The sequence below is a fragment of the Rattus norvegicus genome, chromosome 10 (assembly GCF_021556685.1).
Source record: "Rattus norvegicus strain SHRSP/BbbUtx chromosome 10, alternate assembly SHRSP_T2T, whole genome shotgun sequence".
NCBI classification, from domain to species: Eukaryota; Metazoa; Chordata; class Mammalia; order Rodentia; family Muridae; genus Rattus; species Rattus norvegicus.
This window is the reverse complement of record NC_141543.1, coordinates 51,537,087-51,554,831: the sequence shown is the minus strand read 5'-3', so window position 1 is coordinate 51,554,831 and position 17,745 is coordinate 51,537,087. Positions and strand designations below refer to the sequence as shown.

Sequence of the window (17,745 nt, the reverse complement as noted above, 5' to 3'; positions counted from 1 at the left end):
GACGCCTACCGACGGCGCCACGCAGGCCCCGCCCATCGTACTGATTGGCCCGCCTGAAAAGGCCCCAGCCTATCAAACACCGCCCGGACTGTCACGTACAAACCCCACCATCCAACAGCCGGAATCCAAACCCCCACTTTTCTAGTCCAGCCCGGCTCCGCCCTCTTGCCATCAAGATGACAGCCCTACCCACTCGCGGGATTGTGCTGGCGTGGTCCTGGGTGCCCCAGCCTGTGCCCCCCTACGGCGCAGCGTGTGCCGGTCGTAATCTGGAAAATCCCAAACTCTCTAGAGTGCGGAGCCAGGCCGATGCACTCGGTGGGGTTAAAAGTGCTCCCTGAGTGAGACTGGACTCCTAAATGGCTGAGCCATACCGAGGGTGAGCGTCCATGTGCTCCCCTGAAGAGAGCGGCGACCACCGGCTTGCCTCCTAGGGCAGCAGGAAAAGAGCGATCCCACGGCGGGCGCGTGCCAGGTGAGTGTTCACCGACTGTGGGAAAGAGTTTACTGCACCTTGCTGAACGAGCACGCGTTTAAGTCCAGTCTCTGAGAGCACTTGGCACGCCAGCACCTAGGGAGCAGGGAATTCAGTGGCTAACCTTTGCCTAGTGACAAAGTAACTGTTTTGGTTGTAACATTATAGCAGCTCTACGTCCTGGGCCCCCGGATAGTCTCAGATTAAACAAAGTGTCATTCCAAACATTGAAATACCTTTGGCCAGCCTTGACTGGGGTTCCATCTCGGCAGTTGGTCGCTGAACCTCTGTCCTCACACTAGCCAGAAATCTCTGGGGTCAGTTAGAAACCTAGGTCTAGTGAAGGCAAGAAGCACAAAGTCAAGTAGTCAGTCAGAGCTCGAGAGCTCGAGTAAGTCTTAGCTCTCTGGCCAACACTCAGGCCCCGAATGCCTTGCTTGCATATTTGGTTTCTACTATAGTCCTCTTCCCGTGTCACCTGCCCCTCCCCATTAAGAATCCTGAATGTCTCATCCCCTGCTGTATCCCAAGGCTTAGCCCAGAGCCATGCACATAGTAGGTGCCTAAGAACTATTCAAGGAATGAACAAAGGAAGTAGGAAAAGCATGCCACAGACATGGGTAAAGTGACTCTAGTCCCGTGCCAGCCTCCCAGGCACCAGGGTGACTCAGACAAGGCCCTCAAAACAGGAGGAGTTTAATGGGTTAGTCAGAGAACTTGACAAACAGCCCAGGGATCACAGACTCCATTGGGGTGCTATAAATAGATACAAGAGTCCTAAGAAGAGGCCCTACCTCACCTGGGTGGGGTCAGGGAAGGTGACCTTCATGGACTAGTAGCCAGGAAGAGAGGTCAGAAACCATCCTTGGAAGAAACGGAAAGGTCAGCCCAGGGAGTGGAAATCTGCTCAGGAAGCCAGGTTAGGCTACACCTGCAAGCCGGTCAGCTGCTAGAATGAGGGGCATGACGGAAAGCCACCAAACTTTTTTCTTTCTGATCACCTTTGGCAACATCTGCTACCCTCCTGTCCCTAAGTGGCACAGTTAGGCCGGGGGAGTACATGACCACCTAGACACTGGCCAGAGCATTAGACTCAGATCCCAGAAAGCTGCCTCTTACCCTGACTCCCAGGAGAGCAAACCCCCTCTATGGAAAACTGAAGTTTGAAATGGGAAGGGCTCAGTGTTAGCATGTGACTGTGAGTTGAAGAAAGGGGGTGATCCACACCTGGGGTTTGGGGGAGCAACTCACTCATTAGGATCAACAATGAACAAAACAGATACAACTCTGCTCTCAGAAAGGAATGGACTTCCAACCTAGGTTAAATGATAGTGTGTCTCGGGTTGACAAATGCTGTGGGGGAAAAAGGAAAGAGGCAGTGTGTCCAGAGGTGGGAGTGTGATTGTAGTGACAGCATTCAGGAAGAGCCTCCCTAAAGGTGCCACAGAAGCAGAGACTTGAAGAAACAAAAACAAAGGATAAGCATTTCCAAGACAGGGAGAAAACCCCAAGCTAGTGTCACCGCTGGTACGATCAGAGGTGAGAGACTCTCTTAGATGCAGCCCTTCCAAATGCTGTTAATCTTCACCCCTTGCACTGGTCATACACCCCAAGCACACATGAATTCCCATGAGATGCACAGTGTTTGTATGCATTTAGCATGGCTGCACAGAGGCAGGCCTGTTGACAGGCACAGCGGTCATGCACAGCCCTGATTGTGTGTGCAGTGCCCTGCCATCTGCAGAGCCTCTGAGGCTTGCTGACCTGGTGTGGGTGCCTTCAAGTGACTATCGTGGCTGTGCTGTGTGGGTGCCTGGCTCGGGATAAACTGATACCATCTGTGCTTTCCTGCTATCCACCTTTCTCACCTCCATGCTAATTGCTGCAGATGCTCCACAATGCTGCAAAGAGCTTTCCTAATGGGGCTGGCCAAGTTCAGACCTTTCCTGGTTCCCTAGGTAGGAATTTCCAACCTTCTGGCCCTGTTGACATATCAGACACTTCAAAACCAAGCTTTCCTTCTTGATCCTGTCTTTTCAAAGGCTGTTCCCTCAGCCAGGAATGTCCTTCCCTTTCTTCATCTGATGCCTTCCTACCCTCCTTTCTCTGCCATGTGAAACAACACAGGGGATACTTACCTCTTAGTAAGAATTTTTTCACCTGCTGTATTTAAATTAAGTGGCCACCATTTTGAAACATTGCATGATAATTCCATACGTGTAACATGACACTACCTGTACAATAGCAAGTGCCACTTTCACAGCCCTACCTACTGTATGTTAGTCCTTCATGCAAACTCCTGCTGAGGCAAGCTGTAGGGAGCTGCACCACACTTGGCTACTGGCCTCCAAGGTGCACAGCAGGTGCTCACTGAACACTTGGAGCACACGCTTCCCAAGGAGGTGCACATTTTCACGAACACAGAGCAGAATAGAGAGCAGAGGATTGCCAGGCAGTGGTGGCACACACCTTTAATCCCAGCAGTTGGAGGCAGAGGCTGGCAGAGACAAAGAGAGAAAAAAAGAAAGAGAGAGGGAGAGAGGGAGGAAGGCAGAGACTGATACCTGCACACGCACAGGACCAGTGCAGTGTGACAGGGCTGTTTTTCAAACTCCAGTCTGGCAGATCATGACACCGTCACCTGCCTTTTGCTGCCCCTGCTCTCATTAAAATGTACCACAGTCCTCTTCTGAGCCACACAGTTTTCTCTGAGTTTCTTCCATGGCCTTCTAGAAAGACAGTAGCTCTTTACCCTTGAATCTGGACTACCCAGGTCCTTACAGGGTTATGTAGAGCTCTCTGGCCACATCAGGAAAGAGTTCCAGGCTGAGAGGTGTCCAACACTGTCCTTTCTGTATGGGACAGAGAACACAAGCACCTGTTGCCTGCCAGGCCTCACACCTTGGTGAAGCTGACATAGTTGAAAATTCTTCTTCCAGATGCGGAAAGGGTCTCATGGCAGGGAGGGAGCAGGCCAGATTCTAACCCAAATGATTGACAGTGTCTCAAAGTACCAGGTAGGGCCTTATACCAGAGTGCTTATCCTGCTGTCTGGAATCCAGAAATACAGGAATGTTCTTATTGCCATGATTTGGTGAGAAGCATTGCAAACAGAGACCAGCAACTTGCCCATGGTCACACAGCCAAGAAAAGAGAGGCAGAAGTACATTACCTCTTCATCAACTATATCACAGGGGCAGTTCCAGGTCCATCTGCACAGGACTGTCCTCCAACTTAAGCCACGAAGCAACAGAGTCCTTGAGCCAATCATTTGTCTCTGCCACATGTGCATGTGTGCTTCATGTGTGTGTGGAGGGGGTGGGAGGTGTTGGGAGATAGTATCCCAAGATGTAAGCCAGGCTAGCCTTGAATTCTTGATCCTCGTGCTTTAGCTGAACTAGTGCTTGGACAGGGCTTCCCCCCAACCCCCATCCATAAGCATCATTGTTTCTGCTCCCTCTAAGCTATTCCCAAGTTGCCTGGCTCCTTCCACAACTTAGCCACTGCTGGGAAGTTATGACACCTGACAAAGCGAGAGGCTAGAACACCTAGCAGGCCTTCCTTCTCATAGGACCACTGGGACTGACCATCACCAGGACTACCACTGGTTTTTTCAGTGATAGCAGCAGCCTTGTTGCCTTCACTGCTTAGCTTGCCACCTGTTAAGCTGCCACTGCCACTGCTGTTCCCCTCTTCTCCCGCTGTCCCTGCTACAGTCACCACTTGTTACAGTCTCCGTTTATTTCTTTAGGTCACCAATTCGGCCCACACTACTGAAAGCAAGGGCTGAAAGAACACCTGAGAGAAACTTTTATTGGGCCCTATTGTAACACCGGGAATGGTAGGTCACTCAGAAGACTGTCTAGGGAGCCTGAGCAGTCTGTCAGTAGTTGAGCCAATCAGAGCCGTCTGTTTGGACCAATCGTAATCTTTCCTCTTAGCAGCAGCCTCAGCAGTCCCTCAGCTAGATCAATGGGGAAATTGCGCCCCTTCTGGACAGAGTGAAAATAGTTGCAGAGTCATAAGGCTCAGCAAGACTTAGGCTAGCAAAGTCTGGTTCAGGGGTCAAGTTGTACTTAAGCAGAATGCTTGCCTGTCGTGCAGAAAGCCCCAGATTGAATCCCCAGCACCCGGTATAGAGCCACATGCCTGTAATCCCGGCACTTGAGAGGTGGAAGCAAGTGAGATCAGAAATTCAAGGTCATTTTCCTCTGCCTAGGAAGTTTGAGGCTTTCCTGAGCTAGAGACCCTGTCTCACAAAGAAAGAGGGGGTGAGGGTGGGGCTGATACAAACTGTCCCAAGCATCTCTGGCTGAAGCTGCACCTTCAGGAGCCAAGGTGGTCAGCCATGCTTTTTTCAAAACTTGTTCTGAGAGTGGAGTGCTAGCATAGAGTAGTCTGATTGGCTGTTTGTCCTTTCGCTCAGAGCAGAAAGGGAGGGTCCACCTGTTGCTACGTAGGGAGCCTCGCCTTATTGCCCACCCCAGTTATTCTGCTCATTTACAAAAGTGAACATCCAAAAAAACAAGAACCCACGTACAGTTGTCTTAGAGTTACTATTGCTGTGACAAATGCCATGACCAAAGCCAAGTTAGGAACAAAAGCGTTTATTTTGCTTACACTTCCACATCACTGTTCATCACTGAAGGACCCAGGGCAGGAACCTGGAGACAGGAGGTGATGCAGAAAGCATGGATGAGAGCACCTTACTGGCAGCCTGCTTTCATATAGAACGCAGGACTACAAGGCCAGGGATGGCACCACCCACAGTGGGCTGGCCCTTCTCCATCAATTACTTAAAAACAAAAACAAAAACAAAAACAAACAAAAAAAAAGTCCTATGGGCTTAACTGCAGCCTGATTTTTCTGGGAGCGTTTCCTTAACTGAAGTTCTCAGATGGCTCTGGCTACTGTCAAGTTGACATAAAAGCTAGCTGTCACAAACCGAGCTTTAAGTGTATTAACATTGAGAAGCAATTTGAATGCCTTAACAGTGCTTATAGTTGCCTGGTGCCCAGGAGGTCAAGGGGTCTGTCCACTGGTCTGTCTAACTTACAGGAACCCAGATATATGACCCCTTTGTAACAGAGCTGAGTCTTTACTTTCCGTGGTGGGAAGCCATTGGATGCTGTCTAAAATGGAAAAGGATGGGAGGGGAACAGAAACCCACACAGGAAGGGGAGGAAGGGGGAGTTCAGAGTTCAAGGGTAGGAACTTGATCAGCTTGCCTCCCTGCCTCATCTCCCATGATTGATGGGGACTCTCTCTGTAGCAGGAGCAGTCTGGGGAGTGGTGGCTGCTGGTTACTGTGTTGCTGTTATAGTGCCGTCTAGCATCTAGCACCCTGTGCCTGCTGTGCTTTAATAAAAATAAAAAATGTACTTCAGGGAAAAATTAAAAAGGCCACTGTATACAAGACATAGAGAAAATGTAGAGGAAGAAAGGTGTGGAAGAATTGGAGGCCAAGGAGTAAACAGAAAAAAAAACAAAAAACCCAAAAGGCCAAAACTAGAATCTAGGGTCACTCTTAACCCCGCCCATGAACTACAGACTCACAGAAGAGCCACAAGCTTCTCAGCAGAGCTATATGGGTAAAGAGGCCATTGCTACTTTGGCCTTTGTACCTTGAGCCACAGTGACCACCTGTACCCACCTGGTCATACTTCCAGTCAGGTAGCCATCCCACCAATAGCACTGGCTGCATCCCGGTAACCAAGGTAGGCTAGGAGACACCCTATCCCTGTTACTCCAAGGCAGCATCCTGCTGAGAGGAATCTGGGCCAGGCAGGCAGCAGGAGCTGGCCTAAGGGTTCCTAGTTATACCTCCGCCCCCGAACTTTAACTGAGAACATGGCCTTGGGCCTGAATTACAAGGAGTTGGCCTTTGTAGCCAGGCCTTGGAGGTCTGTGGGTTCCCACAAGGATATCAGGCCAGAGAGCAAGCTAGCTATACTCCCAGGCCAAGTCACAGATCTGTTCTTGGGAGTGAGTGCCTCCCCGCCCAGGCAAACAGTAAAGCAGAAGTGGAATCAAATGCTAGGCTTTCTCTGAACATCTTTCATTGCCTGTGCAAAGAGGAAGCCTTGACACCTCCATCTGTTTGCCCAGTGCGCCAGCCCTGGGCCTCTCTTGCCTGGAGCCCAGGTCTCAGGCATCCACACCATGTTTCCGGTGTGAAGTTACCCTTCCTTGAGTTGGGGAAGAAGCCTATTTGTACACTTGGCTTCCGACTGTATATGGGTCTGAGAGAACTTGTCTAGATAGGGGGCTGATGGAAGACCTGGAACAAGTACATTTCTTCTCCTAGGACCCAGAGCTTGGATGGGTTGAGACATTTGCCAGTTGGGTACATTTGTCAGGCCTTGGGTACCCTGAGAGCAGTGCCCGCTTAGCCCTCGATATTTATACTGTCCTGAGTCTGAGTCTATTTGTTGTGCTGATATCTGTTCTGAACCTGAGTTTATTAGTTGTGCTGAGGGATTTTAAAGCTAAGAACTGGCAGGTCTTATGAACGAATGATGTCCCTACCCCTCAGAGCAGAGTCACATCTCAAGGGAGGGGCTGGTACTAGAGCAGCAGAAGGGTCACTGTGATAACAGGGAGGGGTTCTACAGAGCTGGGAGGTAGCCGGGCTAGCCAGGACTCCTTTGGTGGATGGTTGGACACTCCCTTTCACCAGCTAGTCTGTCCTCCACTGGAGCCAGAGGTGGCCTAGTAGAAACAAGAAAGAGCTAGGGGTTGGGGATTTAGCTCAGTGGTAGAGCGCTTGCCTAGGAAGCACAAGGCCCTGGGTTTGGTCCCCAGCTCCGAAAGAAAAAGAACCAAAAAAAAAAAAAAAAAAAAAAAAAAAAAAAGAAAGAGCTGGAGCTCAGCCATGACAGTTGTGTGCGTGCATGCAGGCATATGCACACAAACGTGGAGGCCAGAGGTCAGCATTGGGTATCTTCTTTAACACTGTTCTACCTTTTTTTTTTTTTTCTTTTTCTTTAAAGACAAGGACTCACTATTTAGCCCCAGCCAGCTGTAGCCCCAACCCTGGTAATTCCTAGATATTGGTGGTACACTCCTTTAATCCCAGCAGATGCAGATGGATGTCTGAGTTTGAGGCCATCCTGGACTACAGAGGGGATATACAGAGAAACCCTGTCTCTAAAAACCAAAAAAAAAAAAAAAAGAAAGAAAGAAAGAAAGAAAGAAAGAACAAAGAGTTTTTCTAAGTATTTAGGATTTAAATATCAAAAAATTGATATATATTTGATATATCTATATATATTTGATATTTATATATAAAATTGATATATAAAATAATTAATGTTAATAGTGTTTTAACATAAATAGATGAAATATGGGTTCTTTAAGTCTGCCTGTTCTATATAGCTTTAATCCTATCCATTTCATATAGCCTCCCTGGTCACCAACCCAAGATCTTCAGGGGCAGGATGGATCCAAAAGGGACTCAGCACCATGTAGTGACTCAAGACCCCAGACTCAAGAGGTATCTGTATGGAGGCAGGACATGGGACCAAAGCAAATGGTTCCTGATTCTAGTGTTATCTCTACTTCATTGTGCAGGGCGAACTGTAGGCTAGGGCTTGACACAAACCAAGTCCTAAACCAGTGCTGCCCCAACAGCTTCAGTCCCTAGTCAAGGAATAATGATGAGAAGGGGGAATTTCTCAAGTCACTGCCCAGCTCGTGCCCTTTCCTGGTACAAAATAGCCTACATTTGGTAACAACAACAACAAAAGCAAAAACAAAAACAGTAGAAGCCAAGCGTGGTTGTGTATACTTTTAATCCCAGCATTCAAGAGACAGAGGCAGGCAGACCTCTGTGAGTTTGAGTTTGTGGCCAGCCTGGTCTACATAGAGAGACCCTGTCTCAAAGTAAACAAACAAAAACAAAAACAGAGTGGGTCTGTTTTGTCCCCTAAGGTCCAAAGTCCCTCTGGGATTGACTCACAGGCCCCATCAGCTCAATGTCCAGCAACTGGGCAGGAGGAACCCCAAGGCTGCACCATTAGTATTCTAGCGAATGGCTTTCTGTGGTGCTGGGGTGCATTTAACCAGCATCTGGGTGGCTCCAGTGATTTGCAGTGATAGTGACTGCCCTTGTGCAGACAATTCCTTCTCTCCAGTGTGAATGCATCTGAAGAAGACAGTGGGAGGGACTGCTTGGGGAAATCTCCTTTGCCTCTGAATAAAGACAGATGGGGCTAAACTGCCCTCTGCACAAAGCATCCAGCAGGGCATCCTGTTCTCCCAGGAAATTTGGATAGATAAGGGTGATGGCAGCTTCAGGAACAGAGGACAAGGTGTAGCACTCCAAGGGATGGTAGGAGCAAAAATGAAGGCCCAGGATGAACCAGAAGAGGGAGGGTAAAGTGGGACTCTGGGGACTGTCGTGATGACTAGCAAAGATGTACCCACAGCATACCCGAGGCCTTTGAACATGTGGGCTTTACATGAAAGGTCCCATCTGATCCAGTAGTCAAGCTCTGGGTCTCTAATCCTCAGACTTTTTAGTTTGTCAAACAGAAGAATCACACAAGGACAAGAACGTCCCCAATGTGTGATCATTCTGGAAGAGGCTGCCTGTGTGGAGCCTACTAGGTGTTCAGTGGTTGTGTTTACCCACAGTAGGTCCCCATATGGCTAGGCTGGAGTGGAAGGTAATGGGAATGTTACCACTAGTACAAGTTTCTGAAGCAGCTCTTGGTCCCATACCTCTCCTATACAGGAATTTGTATAGCCATACTTTTTGAGCCTCGGTGGTCTCTTGCAGTAAATAGGAATCAGAGATGAGATGAGACAGGGCTCTGATGAGAAGACCTGTCCACAGGCACCCAGCAAAGGCAAACTGTGGGCATGGGCTAGGAGTTGGAGAAGATCATGGCTATGTGTCTCAGGCAGGGCAGGGAGGGTAAGGTCAAAATCCCAGAACCTCCCTTCCCTTCCATGAAGAACTCTAGCAATCAGCCTGGGCCAGCTGACAGACAGGTTTTGATAAATAAATATCAGAAACAACCATGGCCCTAGGCTCTACTAGAGGCTGTTGGCTTCCTCAAAGAGGTCTAGCTTGAGGGATCTAAGTGACAGGTTTGACAGGTTTTGGGGTACCAAGAAGAATTGGTGAGCAGAGGCCTTTGGCAGTTCTGAGCTGAGGGCTCATGTCCCTAGCCACAGTGTCATAATGGGGCAATGAACTAATTGTGGCAATATTGACAGTGACTCTAGCACCCACTACTAAGTGCTAATAACCTTGTTTAATGTTCAAAGCAAGCTGAGAAAAAGACCTTTGCAAAACATTTCAGATGCGGGACTTGTATCAGAATATGTGAAAAACTCCTACGACCAGAGAGAGAAAAAGCAGCCAGCCAATGAAAATGCATGAAGGATTCAAATAGATACCTACCCAGAGAAGATACCTGTGAGTTGCAAATGAACAGCCTCGTTGCTGCTTGAGGTACTGGCAGGCATCGCCCCTCCTTTAGCTACCTCAGTGTGGACCATGTTCTGCTGTCGTTGCTACTATGCAAGCACAGAGAGTCCATGCCAAAGCTTGCTTTCCTGCTCCTGTTGACAGTGAACACCTACAGTGACCAGATCCCAGGCAAGGTTGGCAACCCCACAGGACCACATGTCTCTTCTTGGTCGGACCCCCAGATGTCTCCTCATCTGAGCAACACCCTGCGGGTCCAGGCTCCTCTGTGTCCTTTTGATGCTGCTCTCACCACAGAACATATGTGACAGGCCTGCTGATTGGTGTCCATGCTTGTCTACAGTTTGTGGTGTCATGTTCCAGACTCAGCCTCATGGCGGTCACAATCCAACTGTCCTCAAGGAAGCCCGCTGTGCCAAGTCCTCAGGTGCTGTCAGGCTGTGACCTCCAACTCATGGCACCAGACTCTGGTAGGGAAGTGGAGCTAATCAGGTAACACACAGGAAGCTGAGCATGAGAAGTGCTGTCTCAGTGCTGTTTCTAGTACCTTCTCCTGAGAGGATTCTTGGGAAAGAGAGGGGGAAAAAATGGCAGCATAGTCACTCAGAGATTTGAGAATTTGGAGGTGATCTAGAACCCACTGCTGAGACAAAGATATTCTAGTTATAGTTGTTTAATGTATCTAAATTTTATTTGTTTATTTATATATTATAATGCTGGGGATTTGAAATTAGGGCCTCGTGTATGTCATGCAAGTGTTCCATAATTGAACTACACCTCCAGGACTACACAGAGAGACCCTGTCTCGAAATAAAAGAAAGGAACAAATATAGATTGGTACTAACTTGTATTTGTGGGTGTAAAATTCTGGAAGAATTCATAAGGGACAGGTTTTTTAAAAAGTTCCATTGCATGTGACTAGGGAGAGCTCAGCAGATGACAGACAAAATGGGAGGCAGGTTTTCCACAGTTCTGAATCTGCAGTGAGCCTTTATGCACACAAATTCCAGATCTGTGTCTCCAGCCAACCATGAGCGCACACACACACACACACACACACACACACACACACACACACACATATATATATATATATATATATATATATATATATATATATATATGTAGTATGTAGTTCAGTAGAGTAGAGCCCTGGTTAGTGCTCATGGGTTCCAGTCCCAAAACATACACACATGCATACACAACACACACACACACACACACAAGTCACAAAGATATCACATCTGTGTTGAGCATGTGCAGAGTTTTTTCATTGATATTATATCCTGGAAGGACAACATAGCAGCCATTTCTGTAGCATCCACCCTATGCCAGGTACGATAAGTCATCATGAGTCTACAGAAGGATGTGACAGATTTCATGCAACATGTGGCCTGTCATGGTTAGCTTTGACTGTCAGTTTGACAAAGCCTAAAGTCATCTGCGAGGCGCTTCGTCAGTCAGACTGGCTTTGTGGGCATGCTGTCTGCAAGGGAGCCCTGTGCCAATTCCTCACAGATAAGAAATGACAAGACTTTGACGGGGCTGAAGAGGTGGCTCAGCAGTCAAGAGCACGTGCTGTTCTTACAGAGGATCTAGGTTTGATTCCTAATTCACACCCATCCTAACTCCAGTACCAGGAGTACCAGGGATGGTGGGACCTGGGAGAATGGGGCCAATAAACGAGACAGACTGAAGTCTTATGCAATGGTCAGCTTTATTCAGAGCATCAGACAATTTATGCTCTGAGGGCTAATAGAAGTCACATGGGTAAATAACAATCACCAGGGCAAGCTGCATGTGATGGACACAAAAGACCAAGCCAAGAACAATGCTGTTTTTGAAGAAACTGAGGTCATGAGACTCTTGTCTTGATTTCTTTTTTTTTTTTTAAGATTTATTTATTATATATAAGTACATGGTAGCTGTCTTCAGACACACCAGAGGAGGGCATGAGGTCTCATTACAGATGGTTGTGAGCCACCGTGTGGTTGCTGGGAATTGAACTCAGGACCCCTGGAAGAGCAGTCAATGCTCTTAACCACTGAGCCATCTCTCTAGCCCTTGTCTTGATTTCCTCGACGTTTTCTCACAAACACAGAAATCTCCTCACACCTCTCTATTCTCCGACAGTGTTCCAATGGGGACCCAAAGCTTTCTTCTGCCTTCCACAAACATCAGGCACAAACACGGTACACAGACATATATGCAGGCAAAACATTCATACAGAAAAAATTAAAAATAATAAATCTTTAAAAAGAAATCTGACTTTACAACTCTGCTGGCAGCTTTCCGCCAGTCTAACACAACACCTGAGGTAATAAACATTTAAAGAGAAGAGGTTTGGTTTGGGCAATAGCCTTGGAGACCCCTCCTTTGGGGCCTGTGGCAGTATACTGTGGTGATACAAGTCACTGGCCTCATAGCCACAAAGTAAAAGAAGGCAAGAAGGAGTCAAGGCTTCGAAACCCTCTTCAAGAGTACACCCCAGTGACTTATCCTCTTTTAATAGGCCCTACCTCTTAAAGGTTCACCAACCCCAATATTTTCAAACTGTTGACTAACTTTCAACATGTGGGACTTGGAGGGGATGCTTCTGATCTAAACTATAACAGTGACCTCATTAAAATGGTATTGCAAAGTATTTTTGAACTGGCCATGGTGGTGTGGAAACCTGTAATCCCAGAATTCGGGAGGGTGAGGCAGGAATTTGAGGCCAACCAGACATAGTAAAACCCTGTCTCAAAAAAGCAACAATAAAAAATAAAATGAACAAACAAAAAAAATCAACAAAAAATATTTTAAAGAATGAATCTGGTTTCATATATATTAAAAATTAAATATTCGGGTTGGGGATTTAGCTCAGTGGTTAGAGCGCTTGCCTAGCAAGCACAAGGCCCTGGGTTCGGTCCCCAGCTCCAAAAAAAAAAAGAAAAAAAAATTAAATATTCATAATATATTGCTAAGTAGAGAAAAAAAAAGTGTTTGTGTCTATGGCCTGAACATGCAGGGCTGAGGTAGGGTTGCAAATTTAAAGCTGGCCTGGGTTTTATAGAGACCCTGTCTCCAAAGCCAAGCTAAAATAACCAAAACAGAAAACTCAACCACTGTGACTTGATGACATTTTTTAAAACAATACCATGTTTGTGCCAAGTCTCTGTGTGAACAGGCACTTTGCCTCAGTTCTTACTATCCCTAGTCCAGAACATGCGGTTGCAGACAGAAAGCACGGGTGGACAATAGGTGACAAGATTAGGTTTCGTTCTAACCAGGCTCGCAAGGTGGATGGATTTAAGAGGGACTTTTATCTTCTTAATATTTTCTTCCTTTTTTCCCTAAGCTTTTAACATGAGCATCCCACCCCCATGCTTCTAATCAGAACACAAAGTTAAAGGATGAGAGGTGAAGTAGAGGTAGAGGGCTCACTGGAAAACTGCTGAGCTGTCAAACAGAGAGCCACCACCATCCCACCCACTCACACTTCACTCAGGCCCAGCAAAGCTGTGTGCCCTGGAAGGAGAGATGGAGTGGGAGCCCCAGGGCTGGAGAACACAGAAAGCCAAGTCTGCAGGAGCATGGTGGAGGGACATCAAGTGACTAGTCTAAGACCACACAGCAGCCCAGGGACAGACGAGCCAACCTTGGTCTCCAACATTAAGATACCTGGACACCAGACAAATGTTCATTAGTTCTGTTTCACACGTGAGGAGAAACTGAGGATTACCAAACTGTAGGCGGTGGAGACAAACAGACCAGGAATCAATCGATCCAAGATCTGGTACTGAACTCTTGTGGGCGCCTCTCCTGGTGGAACTTCAGCTCCCTCATAGGAGTGAGTGAGGGAACCCCCACATCAGGCTAAGTGACTTGTGCAAGGTGGGTGGGTGGGGTCTCCAGTTTGTTCAGTTTCCAAGGTCAGGTCTGTCTGCCTCCCTGGGGTTGTGTCCTCTGGTACTATTATCAAACTTGACTGGGGAGAAGTCACAACCCGTGTCCCAAGTCAGATCTGGCCACTCATCCTCAATAACACAACCAAAAGAGCCAGATTAAAAGTACAAATCAGAGGAGGAAAAAAAAAGGATTTATTCAATGTGGCCCCGTGATAAAGAGCTCCAGCAAACCCTTAAGCCTTCAGGATCTTAGTGGGATCAAAGTTTAAATTGAGGGCCAAGGATGAGCGCATCCAAGCAGTGCCAGACAAGGTGTGGTCCTGCTTCCCTGCTTACTGTAGACCGTCATTGTCTGGGCTTCAGTCTCCATCTGCAGTGTTCTGACAGCTGGCAAGTTCCCTGTGGCTCGAGCCTTTTCCTTCTCCCGGCAGGAAATTCCTGGGGAAATTCCTACTTCCTCGGGGTCTATTGTTTCAACAGTCTGTCTTTTGGAGAGACACAACAGTGCCTTTAGAATGTCTTCACTTCTTCTCTGGATGGCTGCAGTGGAACAAAGGGTCAAAGTGTCCACAATGTTCAGGTAGCTCCATGGACACCTCCTAGTCATGGGGATCTGGGGGCAGAGCTTAGGACCAGGAACAACAGCCATGTTGTCACCGTCCTTGGGACCAGTGCAGGGTCCCTAATCCCTGTTTACTTCTGGCCCACCCCTGTGCAGTTGGCAGAGGAGTACTGAGCATCACTTAGTACTAAGCATCACTTCCCGGTTCTTATGTAGCAGTGAAGGGACCGGTGCCGAGTGACCCAGTGGACCAGCCAACCGCAGGGGCCTCAGAATGGGGTGGGGGTGGGGAGCAAAAGGCCACAGGTGGCAAGGGTCCTGGTGTGTGACACTCTGCGGCAAAGGCAAAAGCACAGGGACCAAAAACTGGTCAGGTAGGTGGGGGAGGGGTTGAAAGAAACGTCAGGTGGACATTGTTTTAGACGGAGGCCTGGTGGTGGTGGTTCAGTGTCTCGTGGAATGCCTGCTCAAAGGAGCTCTTACATATGTATCCCTTTACTATTCTATCTACATATGTGCTTGAAATTATGCATAAACCCCACAGAGGTCTCTTCCCGTTCCCCCTCTACTCCCTCCCCACCTAGTGTGAGAGACCCTTGCCCAGATGACCCCATGGCAGTCAGCAGCTTCCTCTTCAACTTTGCTTTAGCTCTTCTTTCTGCTGGACTGCTCTCCCCTCTCCTTCTAACCACCCAACTCGCTCACCCCTTTCTTCTTTTGAGCCCTCTTTAAAAAGACTCCATCTCAGCTGAAGCTGTCATGGCCACCCTATCTGAAGCCAGTTTGCCTCCAGGAACACATGATCCCAGAAGCAGGTGGATCTAGGAGCATTAACTCCATCCGTCAAGTGCATTCCCGTGGGGCAATACCAAAGGCACAGGGAACGTCATCTGCTTTGCTCATTTGTGTCCCCACAACAGTGCCTGCTCCTCAGGAGATGCTCAGTGGATTCAAGAGCACCCAAACAAGTCAGATCCACTGGCTGGCCCATCCTCTGGTCCTTGTGAGACTTAAGCAGGCACAGCCACAGGGAAGCTTCCAGCACCGAGTGACTCAGTGCCTCCAGCAAATGTTTTCATCGCTCACATTGTTCTTCTGTTTTCCAGAAAGGACTTTGTGGATTTGGTTTGGGTGGGCAGGGTTTCATATGAGGATGTAGCTGAGATTCCCCTCCCAAGTCCTAGGATTACAGACCAGCAGGATCCCTGGCTTCCAGAAGGGATTTCTATAGGGCGTACAGACCTGGGCAAGGACATAAGCAGAGAAGAAAGAGTCAAAGAAAAGAATCTGTATTGTGCTTGGCCTGTGGGTCTCAACCTTCCTAAGGCTTCGACCCTTAATAAAGTTCCTCGTGTTCAGGTGACCCCCCACCCCGGCCATAAAATTATTTTCATTGCTACCTCTTAACTGTGATTTTTTTTTTACTGTTATTAATTGCAAGGTAAATATCCATTTTCCAGTGGTCTTAGACAACCACTGTGAAAGGGTGAGAACCCATGTGCTAGGCCCTATTGGAGGTTTATCTGACCAGACACCCCCTCCCCCTCCTCCTCCCCCTCCCCCTCCCCATCCCCATCCCCATCCCCATCCCCATCCCCATCCCCATCCAGACTGGCTGGTCAGATGCCACGTCTGTAGGCATAAATTCACAAGAACTTCCCCAGGAAGTGGTGCTCGGGCAGTCATGCAAAGCCCAGTAGCCTGCAGATGAGTGGCCTGTTCAGACACTGTCCAGGAACATATTTTGTCCATCTCCACTTACATTCTTTGGAAGTGAAGTCACCTGAGACTCACAGGTTTTATCTTCCCAGTTCACCATGGCCTCCAGGCCTGACTCAGCTGAGCTCACAGCCCTCTCTGATTGCAGGATCCCTCTCAGTCACTTTGCATATAATGACCCACCTCCACCTTCTTTTGTTTACAAATGCTGTGGTAACAACACACACTTGTTAAGGAAAGGAAATTATTTGCTCAGAAAAGATTCTCTCAATACTATGTCTGGCCCCGAACCAAGCAATAAAAATAATTGGAAGAAGTCAAAGGAACAATCTGTGGGCAAAAAAACCAGGGGAAAGTGTTCATTAAGTGGATATATAAATGGCCTGGCAGGCTGGGAAAAGGTTCAAGAGCCAGTCACTGCCACTAATGACAAAATGCCCATTGCAGCTTACCCAGCCATCTGTAGCAACGTAGGTAAGATTGTAATATGGAAAGGATCTTGTAGTTTTTCACAAAACTAAATATAGACCAGCTATAAAACTCAGCAGTATATTCCTGGGAGCTACCTAAGGGAATGCTGGCCAGAGGACATCCACGTTACTCATAGCAGCCCCGAACCAAAACAACACAACAACCTATTAACACGTGATGGAAAACTAGTACATGCTCACTGGAAAATCTCTGACACAGTGATGAACATGATAGCAGTAACAACATGGCTGATGACAGGTGGAAGCAAAGAAACTAGATACTGAAAGGTAAATATTGTGTAGTTCCATTTGATAGGATGTTCTTAGGAAAAGCTGTTTAGTCAGTAGTGCTAAAAGTCAGGGGGCAGAGCTACATCAACCCACGGAGATCTCCATTTAGCTGTAAAATACTTCCTGGTTGGTCTGTCCCGCGCCTCACACACCCCCCCCCCCCAGCCATCGCCCTCCTCTGTCTCTTACACACACACACACACACACACACACACACACATTTTGTACAGGTTTCAATTTACAACCTTCAAGCATTCCATTTGAGGTGTACTCAAACTTTCTGTATGTTTATCTGTGGTCTCTTAGATACGGACATCAAATGTGCACCTTAATTAACAGAATATGATTCTGTGAACATTCTCGGTGGGCAGGCTTTCCAAATACTATGCTTCCAGGGAAACACTGATTCCTGGGTAGCTAGCTCCCTAGGGACCTCACATTTCTGCCTTTCTTTAGGAGGGGTGGCTTTTCACCCAGTCCTAAATATGCCTCGGGGTAATCTCTCAAAATCAGCTACAGGTGCCCGGAGTGGATGGGCTGCATAGCGCCAGCCCGCACGGTTCCAGCTGAGAGTAGATATACCTTGCGTAAAAGAGGTCTGACATATCTATGCCTCAGGCTTGCAGTGAGGCCAATGCCTAAAATTCGATGGCTGTCCCGGGGAAGTTCAGAATTGCCCCACAGGTCATTGCGTGCTTTTCAGATGGGTCCGTGTGGGTCCTAATGATCATTCTGGAGCATTCAGGAAGACAATCGGTGCCCTTGATGGGCCAGCACATCATTGTTGAAGCCGCGAGCGAAACGCGCAGCGCGGTCTCTTTAAGAGACTCCAGGAATGTATCCAAACAGACCGTGCGCGCGTGCACGTGACTCACAGCTGATTTCCGGCCCCGCCCCCT

General features: G+C 48.0%; 2 long non-coding RNA genes across 2 annotated transcripts; one reads left to right on the top strand and one right to left on the bottom strand.

The window, feature by feature from the left end:
- The first annotated feature begins 134 nt into the window (after positions 1-134).
- Positions 135-10,742, top strand: Map2k3os (mitogen-activated protein kinase kinase 3, opposite strand). The gene is given in 3 exon segments (NR_132629.1): positions 135-475; positions 7,878-7,970; positions 9,787-10,742. It is a non-coding gene; the product is annotated as a mitogen-activated protein kinase kinase 3, opposite strand (long non-coding RNA).
- A 3,243-nt stretch (positions 10,743-13,985) lies between these two features.
- On the bottom strand, positions 13,986-17,667 carry LOC102546946 (uncharacterized). The gene is made up of 3 exons (XR_015631674.1): positions 17,429-17,667; positions 16,129-16,293; positions 13,986-15,608 (listed from the first exon to the last, which is right to left on the bottom strand). It is a non-coding gene; the product is annotated as an uncharacterized LOC102546946 (long non-coding RNA).
- Positions 17,668-17,745: the final 78 nt, after the last annotated feature.